General features: G+C 40.4%; 1 long non-coding RNA gene across 2 annotated transcripts; it reads right to left on the bottom strand.

Annotated features, from left to right (window-relative positions):
- Positions 1-517: 517 nt before the first annotated feature.
- Positions 518-6,837, bottom strand: LOC111768461 (uncharacterized). 2 transcript variants are annotated; one of them, XR_002800864.2, is made up of 3 exons: positions 6,619-6,837; positions 3,478-3,766; positions 518-1,869 (listed from the first exon to the last, which is right to left on the bottom strand). It is a non-coding gene; the product is annotated as an uncharacterized lncRNA (long non-coding RNA). The 2 variants fall into 2 exon arrangements; XR_011427450.1 differs by having other exon boundaries at positions 6,152-6,820.
- Positions 6,838-12,198: the final 5,361 nt, after the last annotated feature.

A 12,198-nucleotide genomic window follows, 5' to 3' on the forward strand; every position in this document is an offset into this window, starting at 1 on the left:
AGAGATGACCTATCATTATGAAAATGGTTTTCTAACCAGGGAAATTATTCATCCCACTGGTCCATTCCTCAGCAGCGATCTGCTGCTCTGTTTACCAAGATGGACAGGACTTAGATTTCTAAGTATTGATGGTGCCAACCTCCTTTTAAGCTCACTTTAAATTTAACTTGAACTAGCACTTACTAAATGCCAACTATATATGAAGCACTCTGCTTTCTGCTTTCACACACACACAAAATCATATAAACTCTCTTGAATGAGATAGCTTTACATAATAAGACTATTTACTACATCTTTATGGAGGACATCAATGCACAACAAAGGAAGTGTGGGCTTATGTGAAGAGTTGCACAAGAAGTCCAAATTCTTTTCTGACTTTGGATTTTGAAACGTCCTGTAGTCCAAGAGCTAACCAACACAAATGATATAAAAATCTGTTCTAAAATGTTTCCTGTGATCAATATTAACTAATGTTCACCAAAAAAGAATTTTCAGAGCTGCTTGCAAAAACCTCCAATAAAGAAGTCAGGTAGAGTTTTAATGAGCATACTTGAAGACCAAGACACAAGACATCAAAATATGCTCAGATATAACCAAGGCACAGGGGACTGAATGAATTATGTCCATAACTGAAGAGACCAGTTAAAGAAATCCCCTTTGTTTGGACTTTTCAAACTAAAAGAATAAAGATTGAGTAAGGATATGATTATTACATATAGACCCTGGCACCAAACTCATACTTTAGAAATCGCCACAGCTTCCCACATATAATAATAAATTTTAAAATAACCAAAAAGTTTAAATATAAATATTCCCATCTATTGAACCATGTAGATGAAAAGTGAAAATTCAAGTAGATATTCAGATGGTTTAGACGCATAGAACATCCATACTTTTCCAAGTGTCCTGGTGTTTAAGTCATCAAACATTTTGACCATCTTCTCTCTTCTCTCTCAACACACACTCGCCTGACAATCACTGGGCTTCTGTTATCTCCTCTTCAGAACTCCCAGATCCACGGCCCCACCCTGACATCTCTCCAGCACTGACATCCACATTCCTACTTGGATATCCTGTCTACACTTCAAGCTCAGTGTGCACCAAATTGAATATATTCTTATCCCTCACACACACACTCCTTCTCATGTACACGCTAATTTGGTTTATGGCACCAGGAAAAGCATCAATATTCACATTCAAATAGCACAGAAGTGGTATTGGTTCTACAGCCGGCAGATCTGAAATGCACACCCACCCCTGACCTTCACCCTCACGGTCATAATCCAAGCCTCTTCTTGCTTCCCCACCTTTCCTGCTGCCATAGCGTTCTACGCGCTACTTCTCTTTCTTCTGTGTACTGTTAAGTCTTTATTCTGACATTTACATCTGCATCTACCTTTACAGCCTCACATCTTAGGCTATTGTTTAATAAGGCGATCTCTTCTCACTCTGGAGTGAGCTCACCGCTCCTCTTCCCAGTCTTAGAGAGCAACCCAAAGTGTCTCTGTTCCATAACCTCAAACTCAAGGTAGAATGAAAACGCTCAGTTTAAAGCTCAGCCAAACGCCATCTGGTCCAGAAGGCAACCCCAATCTCCCAGCTATGCACGAGTAAGCTGCTCAGGTGTGATAGTCTCTTTACATCTCTCTTGTGGCACTCTCCAGTTTCTTTCTTCTGTAATAATATTAACATGTGTGCATAACTTTCTCTCCTTCTAAGTTCTTTGGCAGTAAGATCATGTCTACAATAAACACCCAATAAACATTTGTTGAATAAATGAATGACGGGATGGACGAAGAAAAGTCTTCACAAAGAATTCACTAAAGCTTTGTGTTTTTCACCCAGATGTTTGGCATCACGGAGACACTTCTGAAAAGGAAATAAATTTATTGGTAAGAAGCGATGTTTTCTCTCAGCTTCCATTCAAACCGTTGTGAACCCGTCATGTCACCACAATGTTCGATCTGCATGTTTGTGCTTCCTCAGCTTTCACAGCCAAACACCTGCAGTTAACCGACCACGCATTCCAAAGTATTTTTAACATGACTCAGATTGATCTGGGGAGTTGACAACTTCTCAACATCCAGCTGAATTCCAAGCTAAATGTCAGTATTTTCACAGAGACTCCTTCCATAACATGGGAAAGGCTCTGCTCTCGCTCCTCTCGTTGAGCAATGTGCTGGCCTGAGTGAGTGTGACCACATCTCTCCCACTGGATCGACAACACGGACATCTCTTTTGTGAATACACTGAAAGAATCCGAAAGTCGGGCAAGTTTCTATTTTCAAATGCTGTACGTTGAGGTTTTTGAACTATTATGGTGCCAGACGGCAAGACTGAAAGAAAATGCAACTGAGCCTTAGCTATTACCGTCTTCCTCACAGACCCTCCTTCCATTTCAGTCAGTGGATTTCAGGTGAAAAAGGCTACTGACATTCTTCTTCCGTTTAGAGCAGCAGTAATACCGGCTATGCCACCACCTATCACTTTTAAACCAGGCTCCACGGCTTTCAAAATCCAGGTCAAATTGTTCTGTGCTCAAGGCATCAAAAATACTTCCTCCAATAATTTTATGTGTTAGGACATTCTAAGATAGTTTTATACTCTTCAAGATTACCTCTGTAAAATCAATAGTACATGACCAAGTTTTCATCCTGTATAATTAACACTATTTTATAAGGTTTGTAGTTATTGTTTTGGCCAGCAGACATTTCAAATTTTGCATCCCATAACCAAACAACAGTAGAAAATTCATTATTTATATTGTAACTAGTAAATCAATGAATATGTTTTAAATGTAATGGGATTACTAATGACCATGTAGTAAAAAGAAAAGAAATTTTGATCTGAAAAAAAATACATTTCTCTACTGAGCAAAACTCAACACCAAATAGCATATCGATTTAAGAAGTTTGCATATAAGCATAACCAACATCAAAATCTAACGTCAAAGGATCAGATTCCTGCTGTGGGCACATCATCCCACTAAGTTTTAAGCAGCATCGTATGGTTGACTTTTGTTTTCCCGGAGCCTAGCCACATATTTTGGAGATTGTGTGAAAATGACCATAGCTGTATACCCTCAACAAGTCCCTCTAGATCTGTTTCCTTGGGCTGCCTTTACAACAAAAGTGAATGCGCCATATGAGAGCATTCTGCATTACTTGATCAACTCCTTGACTTGTTTCTAAGGCTGCACACACTTGAGGTTGCTGGTCATGGGGTGTGCCTGGAAGTCTCCCGCCCCCTCGTCTCTGATCTACCAGCCTGACAGCGAGATCTAAAATTCCTGCCATTATTATTATCCTTTTAGGTTATGTGATTGTTTTTTCACAGCAGAGATAAATTTGACAAACTGAAGGAAAAAGGAGAAATACTAGAAACTTAGAATTCATTTGTAGGAGATCTTCAAATTATCCTAACAGCAAATTCTCTCTAACCTTCCACTCAGTGAAATTGAATTACCACTTCTGTTACCTGCTGTTTCTGAAGGGGTTTTCTGAGGATTTTGGTATTGTTTGCAGGAAAAAGATCTTCACAAGGTGTCAGAATGGAATCCAGGCTCCTCTGAACCTTTGTAAGCAGACAACAAGGTGACTTTGTCTAGAGACGTTTGGACTCTCCCTGGATCCCACACCACCAGGGCAGGTAGAGTTTCCTGGGCGCTGGGCTCTGACCAGGTGTGTTTGGTGGTCCCCACATGAAATATTGCCCTGCTCCGGGCTGGAGTGGGCTGGGCACGTGAAAGCCTCTGTCCCCTTGAAACCTGGAAAACAATAAGGCGAAAATTGGTGGTCAGGCTGTTGCTGCAATTCAGATTCATAGCATTTAATTCAATATGCGTTTATCAAAAAAATTATGATGTTCAAGACACAGAATACAAACTCAAGGAGTTTCACACATTGAGATAAGAATCCCATAGAAATCTGGATGCCATATCTTTTAGTTTTTGCCTGTAGGGGAAAGAAGCTGGAAGTTGATTCTTGGTTGCACTTAATTTTGAGTTTAGGAATGGGAGCTGGGTCAACACAGCCTTTAAAGGACATATAAAAGACCCATCATGGGTCAGCCCCAGTGGCCTAGTGGTTAAGTTCAGCACACTCTGCTTCAGTGGCGTGGGTTCAGTTCCCGGCCGTGGACCTACACTGCTTTGTTAGTGGCCATGCTGTGCTGGCGGTCCACATACTAAAAAATAGAGGAAGATTTGCACAGATGTTAGCTCAGGGAGAATCTTCCTCAGCAAAAAAAAAAAGACCCAGCAAAAAAGAAATAACTTTTGATGTTACCAAGTACAATAATTCAAAACCTTCAAGTGCTCTTAATAAATCTCAATGATTACTATTTATTATCACTATCACTTTCCACTTAATAACTAAAACCACAGTGTTCTTTCCCAGGTTAGAATTTGAGAAATCAGAGAACTAACATGTATTGGGCAACTAATCCACCTCAGGCTATCCAAGGGATTAGACAGACATCTTTTGCTTAAAGTAGAGCTAAGAGTAACCTTAGCATTCCAAAATGTCGATCAGAAAGCTAGAACTTGTTTTAATTCCCTGAGATCCCCAGGAAATAACGTCTAGCTTTATCTGAAACAAATTCCCCAGAACGTTAAACACACTTGTCTTGAAACTCAAAGGTAAATGCTGATGAATTCTGAATTATCGGCTGCTTGGGGCTCACGCCATTATCAGTGCTGGGCAGAGCCACGTTGGAGGTGAGGTAAAAGAAAAAATATGCATGCATCTGTGTGCAAAATATCCTCCCATATTTTGAACCAAGTGGAAAAAGTTCGTAAAAGTTCTACAGTCAAAGCACTGTTCACACTCCACTGTCAGCCCTCACAGGCCGCCTGGCAGAGGCTGAGGGACACACTGGCTGGGAACACGGGCTGATGGCAAACAACTGCTCCAGTTGTGCAATAATGCAGGGCAATTAAGCAAACGAGCAACAACCTGTCTTCACTTAAAATTTCATTTGCTCATTAAGGATTTTTTTGAATTAATTTTTACTTATTTTAAAAATATTTCATTAAAATATTATTTTAATTACTGAGGTTTTTGGTGCCCCTTAAATTTTGCTCCTAGGCAAGTGACAGTAATCCCAGCCCTTCCCTGTCCTTTGTCGTAGTTGGTCTAAGGTTTTGTCGTAGTTGGTCTAAGGTTGACTACAGTTTCAGTTTCTTTCCCATCCAGCCTGTCCGTTAAACGGAGCCTCTGGTACCTTTCTCGGGGAACTGCCAGGTGATTAAAAAGTCAGGCAATGGATGAAAAATGAGTTTAAAATATGAACGTAGATAATGTGAAACAAAATAACAAAAAAGCAATGTGTTAATATTTAAGAGTTAACTGTATGTCCCTAACAGCTTTTCACTTGTGGCGTTAGAAATGGTTTAATCTTATTTTGATGGATATTTAAGAGTTTGCTGTTTAGTGGTATTACAACTCTTTCAAATATTCAGAGATACTTTTGTCGCTATTGTTTTGTTTATAGCCCAACTATGTATACTAGATCCCTCGTGTAGATTTAAGGGAAATAAAATCTTCAAAAGAAAAAATATTGAGTCATTAAAAATTAGAAAAGAATAGAATTTTGCGGAATCTTTGTCGCTATAAATTTAGAGCCATGAGTAATACAGGAATCCTGGTTAACCTCACTTCTAGATTGTTCCAAGTGGAATATACCGCCTCTTGAGTAACTAACTGAACACATTTTACTCAAGTAATGTGGCCTGGATGGATTATGCAGAGATATAGTGGAAGTTTGCCTTTCAGTGAATGTTTCTTAAGAAAAAGTTGAATGCTGATTATTTACATCTATAATAGGCTTACTCAAACACAGGTAAGCATTTGGTCTAAATCTCAGAGGGAAGGAACTGCCCATAATAAACCATCTGTCTGAATGAGTCCTTCCAAGTCCTTTAGTGAGCAGAGCACACATTCGGGGCTGCAAAGAGTGGGACAGGGTCCCCCTGCCCTTGACCAACAAGCTCAGAACACTCACTCCATGCATTCGTCTCTTACAGCCGACAAAAACTCACGTCCTAGAACCATAATGTAGGTCTGACGAGTTAGACACAGTCAGAGGATTCTAACACTGTTCACAGTAAAGAGCTTAAGATTTGTTTTCAAAATCAACAGTCTGTGCTCACCCAGGTTTCTGAATTTCCTTTTGTATTGCAAAGTACAGTCGCATTCACACACGCCGTCTTGCTGTCTTCGTTAACAGGCAGATCGTTGCTTTATTTCGTCCTGGCAAACGGCTTGCTGTGCACAGTTGACTTTGTCTTTGTTGCAGGAATGAATGTTGATCTTGTCCCTGCATTTTTCCCCCTTTTCCTTTCCACCTTAACACACTTAGTGAATCATTTTTAATTGGGGGCCTTCAACAAAACATTTCAGGAATGTCTTAATAACTTTTTATCCTGATAAACTAACTCATCACTGGCTTCAGAGTCAGACTTTGTTTGAACCCCAGCTCCAACACGGCCAAGCCAAGTGACCCTAGTGGAGACCAATCGCATCTCCTCTGACCTTCTCATCAGCTTCATGTGGATAGCAGTGCTTGCCTCAAAGCAGAACCAGGGGGTTAAAGCAACAACATGCCCAAGGTGCCTACCTATTACAGCAATTCCAAACGGTTCAGCCGCATAGTAAGAGTCCACATATGCCAGCGTCCATCCTTCCCCTGGGCCGAGGCTGGCTGAGCAGGGACTTCCCGTATAATCGACTTGCCCAACGCGCAATGCAATGTATCTCCTGCAAAGTCCTTAGAAAACACGAGGAGCAACGGGCATAGGTACCAACCTTTATGGCTGCCTGAGACGGTGGATTCTTTGACCTTTTGGCTTGTTAGTTTTGGTAGAAATTCAACCAAAAGCTGGCTCCGTCTTATCTTTTACAGAACTTTCTTAGAGAGATATAAAATGATTTTCTGTCCGTTTCTTTGGTCATTTTCCAATTCCCCAAGGGTCATATTTGCTGTATACAGTAACTTTTTTTCTCTTTTTCCCCATAAGAAAGCCCCAAGATGGAATCTTATTTCTTAAACACTAAATGTTTTGTTAAATTCCTGTCACAAGTTTTCATGACCCATGATAAGAAAGACTTTCAGAAAAGACCACAGAGACCACAAGACATGACTGTTACAGACACTACTGTTTCTGAAAAGCAAGTGACTAAGAACTGCTGAATCGCCAACTTCAAATATTGCCTCGGTTTCTACATCAAACAACAAAGGTATCCGAAAAAGTTTTATTTTTGTCCAACTTCTAGACAGACTTTTTTGCTTTCTTTAACAAAAGCTAATTTTCTTTTGGTTTACTTGTTCCCAGTGGGGTAAATCCTCATTCTGTTCCTACAACCCGTCAGGTCCCTGCCTCAGGGCGAAGTGCCATTTGACACGAACCGGAGCTCCAAATCTGGCCCAGAAGGATGGAGACAAGACGGAGGGATGGGACTGTAAACCCGGCCGTAGAGGTTAACATTCATCACCCCAGGTTTACTTCCCGTGATGCTCAAGTAGAGGAATAAAAATAAAGCAGCATTTCAGCAAAACTCTTACTATTCTTGCCAGCTTCATCATTAATTTATTTACAACAGTGTTTGGCAGAGATGGGGGAGAGACTGAAATTTAAACTAGAGTTACAGATCCATCCTGTTTTTCTCCAAAGGGCTTACTTAGTCTAACGTTTCCCATGTTTTGTTTTCTCAGATTTTTCAATGCTTCCTCATCAGGTGTAACCACTGTGTGTGTCATATTTTTGCCAACCCAAAACATTATTATGGCTCTCTGAGAATTGGCTTTTCTGAATCAAAGCAAAATTGGCACAGACTATTAATGAAACTAGTAAGTTATGTCAGTTCTTAGAAATGTCCTTAATCATAGGCAATCTTGATTAAATCCCTATTCTTCTTGTACTTAAAACTCAGGAGCGATAATTGCTAGTTGCTTAATTATCAAAGATGTGTGTCCACATTGGTTATAGTTTCTTTAATTCATAACTGGGAAAAATTGGGGGAATTATTATGATTCTCCTTCAACATCACAAAATGAAAACTTTTCTGTGGTCATCTAGAGGTGATTTCTAGCTACCTGGAATGTTAATAGTGACACTTCCAGATTTGTATAGGTGACTTGTTATTTCTTTCTTTCTGCATAGCTCTTTTTTCCCCTGTATTTTCTAAATTTTTTACAGCAAGCATGTACTGTTTTAGTAACAGGTTAAAATATTTTGATCAAACAAAGTATAAGCCAGCTTTCCTCAAGGACAAAGCTCGTCACAGTGTTGTGGGGGAGGTGTGTTCTGAACAAGATTCTGGATGGGGATGGTGTTGTCACTTGGCAGAGAGGAGAAGAGAGGAGAAATGCTCAGAGGGCGATGACAGATAAAGGATGTTTCACAGGAAGCATCATCTGGTGACCAACCTTGAAGCACATTTGAAAGTGCTTAGAACTTAGGGAAATTCGTATTCACTGTAATTTTCCAGCAAGGACGGTGCAAGAGACATTTGTATTTTATAGTGATGGTTCCTACAGTAAAGGCTGCAGGAGCTAAGCACTTTGCTAATATATTCTCTTTGATTGATTGCTGATTACTGCTCTGCCCAGTTCATTAGGTTTTGAACTTTTTTTGTTCATAACCCACTGTAAGAAATATATTTTATATGGCAACTCAGTACACACACACACACATTCACACCATATACCTAGATCTACATTAATGCCTATGTCTATATCCATATAAATATCTCTATCTATATCCAGAGCCACTTCTCTATCTATGTCAATATCTGTATCTCTATCAATACACATGTCTCTATCTCAATCTATGTCAATATCCATATTTCTGTCTATATTAATATCCATATCTATATCCATATCTGTATCTCTGTCTCGATATTTATATCTCTATCTATATCCAGATCCTTATCTCTACCTATATCCATATCCGTATTTCTGTCTATACCCATATCTCTATCTATATCCAGATTCATATCTCTATCTATATCAACACCCAAATCTCTGCCTACATCCATATCCATATTTCTGTCTATATCCATATCTCTATCTATAGCCATATCCATATGAAAGTAAATTGTTGTGCTGCCATGCCTGGCCTTGCTACATTCCTGTCCTATTCTATTCTATTCCATATAAAAAGAATTCCTGGCCACGACCTGGTAAATCAGCTCTATGACGCACTCACAGGTAGTGGGTCATAGTTTAAAAATCACTAGTTTGGTACATTCTTAGTCTAAAAGCAGCAGTACAGCAAATATATTATTGAAGCAGTCCTGGCCTCACGGACAAATGCCCAGGCCCATGGCAAATAAAAAAGGCAAAATAATGTTCTAGAAACAGAATTTTCAGGAGTTACGCAGAGACTCCTTGATGGAGGCAAGAAAGAGAACGGAAGATGACTCAAGTGTTTTGTACCTAACGGATCTGAGGCCACTCACTCTGTGGACAGTGTTGGAAACACCAGAAATGGGTAATGATTTGAGTCTATGACCTGGCCTTTTACTCTTCACACTGAAATTTTTCATCAATTTTTCATCTATTGCAAAACTTCTCAATTTGTCTTTTTTCCTGTTTTACTTTTTATGACTTTTACGTCTTTTTTCCTCTGTTAATTTATAACCACTACACAGGAGTTATTTTGATTTCTATTTCCTCCTTCATTTGCCACAGTCCCCAGTGTTAGTATTCTGCAAGGACACATGTGCCAGACGTGTCAAAAAAGGAACTGGTTTACTAAAACATGCATCTTAAAAAGTCACACGTGTGCGATTCTCTCCCCTTATTCTCCAGCTCTCAGTGACGACAGAAAGGCACATTCTCTGCTTGAAAGAGGGAGGGCTTTGACCTGAGACAGAACTGAGTTCAAATCCCACACCTGACTATTACTAGTCTTGTAACCTTGGAGAAGGGCATAGCTTCTGACTAGTCAGAACGTTTTTAGTGGAAAGTGACAGAATCCCAAATCAACCCAGTTTGAGCAAAAAGGAAAATTGCAGGCTCACATGAGCGAGTCACTATCTGTAAACACAGATTCCAGGACTCTACGGCTCTCTCTGTTGAACAGCTCCAAACTTACATTCTACGGCTTAACAACTCCCAGGGGAAGAGAATTGTTTTGCCAGTTGCTCCAGAGAAATATCCTGAGGCAAAGCTGATTGGTTCTAACTGCCTGAGTCAGGTCATATGTCCGTCTCTGAAGCAGTCGGTGTAGCAAAGAACACACACGGCCATTTGCTAAGCCTGGGTCAGGAACCCACCCGAAGCCAGAGGAGGATCCAACCATCCGAGCCATAGGGATGGACAGTAAGAGTTCTCCAAAGAAAACTAGGCTGTACTTAGGAGGAGAGGAGGCAGAAGATAACAGGTGTCCACGTCGTCTCTTAAAGCTTAGTTCCCTTATGCCTGACATGCGGATGGTGTGCATAAGGTTAGGGTGGGGGTCAGAAATGGCAAGCAGGTAGAGAGGGGGTACTCAGTAAGAGAGTGAGTGACAAATGACACAGCGAAGGGGTAAACGTGACAACAGGTGAGGCTGGGTCAAAGGATACGCTAGTGTTCCTTTTACTAGTTTTATTATTTTGTTTTACTTTTTTAAGTTTGAAATAATTTCTATATAAAAAGTTTTTTTAAAAAAGACTAGATTCTCAGCAACTGTTATTAACATTTTTCCTAAGCCTGGCTCAACAATATTCATGGTTATGAAATCTTTATGAGATAGCTGTGTTTTTGTCCTCCGAAGTCTGTTAGAGTCTTACACTATTAACAAAGGCAGTTTAATACCGACGTTGGGTGCCAGAGTATTTACGCAAGCAATCTTTTCATAATTCACTGAAGCCAGGTGAAGCTAGAGATAGTCACATTCATAATTTGTTATCAAGCACCATAAATATTATGAAATGCCAATCTGAAAAAGTCTTATTGATCACCAAGGATTCCCACAGCTCCTCTGAAAATTATTTTACTCAGACGTGAGGATTTGGGTATTGAGTGGAGAAAGCTAAGCTACTCAAGTGATAAGAGAGTGAAGGAGAAATGCAGACCTGAAGGACATGCTAAGGAAGGAGGAGGCCGTTGCCGTTGTTTTTCAAGACAGAAAGACAAGGCACAGAAGATGTCTAGGAGCAGCCAGCATCCATTTAGGAAAATTTCTAAATCACTTATATTTGAATTTACAAGAAGAAAAATTTCTATGAGTCATAAAAAAATGAATGCAATAGCCTGGAATCCTGATTTGCCCCGTGGTCAGAAGAATTCAGGATGTACCCATAACCAGACGTGGTTTATACCATGTGGTGTGAACAGCTCCGGAATCCCCCTCTTGCTGAGGAATGAACGACTGGATCCTAGGAACTGAGAAGGGGCAGTATACACTCCTGAGGTCATCAGATCCCACGTGCAAGAGGCCGTTTTCTCGTGGTGGAAGGCCAGACCATTACGGGCCCTGGAAAAATGTGGCTCCATTTACAGGGAAATTCGAGCAACTTTCATAAAAGTGGGCTCAGGAGGTAATGTCTGTGTCCCCAAGACTTACAATCCTGGAAGATGTGTCCCCTCACATTTTACACTTTTTTAGCTCAGTAATGGAGAACAGGAAACATGGAAATGGCCGTGAAGAAACAGGAGAGACAGACAGAGCCGTGAGAGAGAAGCGGGTTCAACTTGACCTGGTTCCAATTTCACTCCTTTGGGCCGATCTGACTGAAAGTTAAGATTCCTGAATGGGAAGCAAGGACCTATATGTCTGAATATCATAAGTTTTTAGACCAGAAGAGAGCACCTGGACCTTATTTAATAAGTGGGAAATCGAGGCTGAGGGATACTAAGTAACGTGGCTCTCATAGGTCCTAAAAGAATGAGGACTCCAAGTGAGGGAAGTCACTTTTCTGAATTACATGGAGAAAGAAAAGTACTTACTTAGAAAACATGCATAACTCGGCACAGAGGTACAGACGAAAAGCAAATGATATTTACATGACCACGGAGCCAAAGTGTTCATTGCTGTTTGAGAGTTCTATGGCATACCTATTCTTGATCCTCCTTGTCTAGTGCTGTGTGTCAGTAAGGGGTTTGTGGGCATTTATTTCCAGGTTCCTTCTCAATGAAGACTGGGGCAAATGAGAGGAGCTGGGTGGCAGAAGGGGGTTAATCCTTCCAGAGAAAATCCAAAGTGAAGAT

The sequence above is a fragment of the Equus caballus genome, chromosome 16 (genome assembly GCF_041296265.1).
Source record: "Equus caballus isolate H_3958 breed thoroughbred chromosome 16, TB-T2T, whole genome shotgun sequence".
Taxonomy (NCBI): Eukaryota; Metazoa; Chordata; class Mammalia; order Perissodactyla; family Equidae; genus Equus; species Equus caballus.